Below are 874 nucleotides of genomic sequence, written 5' to 3'. Positions count from 1 at the left end.
GAAGATCACTAGATTGAGCATTTTTGTTTTGTTGATTTAATTTTCTGTTTGAGTAATTTACTTTCTGTCTTAGTTAACCTCTCCCCTTCCCCCTCTACTCTTTCGTGTTCTTTGTTATTTACCATTCAGTTTGCTAATCCACTAACTGTTTGATATATTGCATCGCTCACAATTAACAGTAATTCTGACAGCAATACTATCTGCACATATTGTTACTTGCTTGTACTTGTTGGTTGTATGACAGGGAGAAGAAGCGGGGCTTCAACTTTCTTCGATTCTGAACCAGAGAGGACCCTCCTTAGATTAAGAAGGGAAGCAAGAGGAAAACGTGCAATCGGTGCTGAAGAGGAGGAGGAACACTTTGAACTAAACATGGAAGGCAACATGGAAAACTAACATAAAGAAGAGGCTAATAACCATGGGGGAGGAGGTAGAGCAAATCATGCTGGGGAGGATAGAAGAGTGTTAGGCTCTTACATCAATCCAAACCCAGGCAACTGTGGAAGTAGCATTCAGAAGCCCACCATACATGCCAACAATTTCGAGCTAAAACCTCAGCTCATCACTCTTGTGCAGAATAATTGNNNNATGTCTATAGGCTGCTCTTGTTCCCTTTTTCACTCAGGGACAAGGCATCCAAATGGCTTGAATCCTTCCCAAAAGAAAGCCTGACAAATTGGGAGGAGGTAGTGAATAAGTTTTTGGCAATGTTTTACCCCCTCAAAGGATCAATAGGCTGAGAACTGAAGTGCAGACGTTTAGACAGCAAGATGGGGAGACACTTTATGAAGCTTGGGAAAGTTTCAAAGACCTAACAAGGAGGTGTCCACCAAATATGTTCAATGAATGGGTGCAGTTGTACATCTTCTATGAA

This window comes from Arachis duranensis, chromosome 4 (assembly GCF_000817695.3).
Source record: "Arachis duranensis cultivar V14167 chromosome 4, aradu.V14167.gnm2.J7QH, whole genome shotgun sequence".
Taxonomy (NCBI): domain Eukaryota; kingdom Viridiplantae; phylum Streptophyta; class Magnoliopsida; order Fabales; family Fabaceae; genus Arachis; species Arachis duranensis.
The sequence above is the reverse complement of the archived record's forward strand: the minus strand, read 5'-3'. Positions refer to the sequence as shown.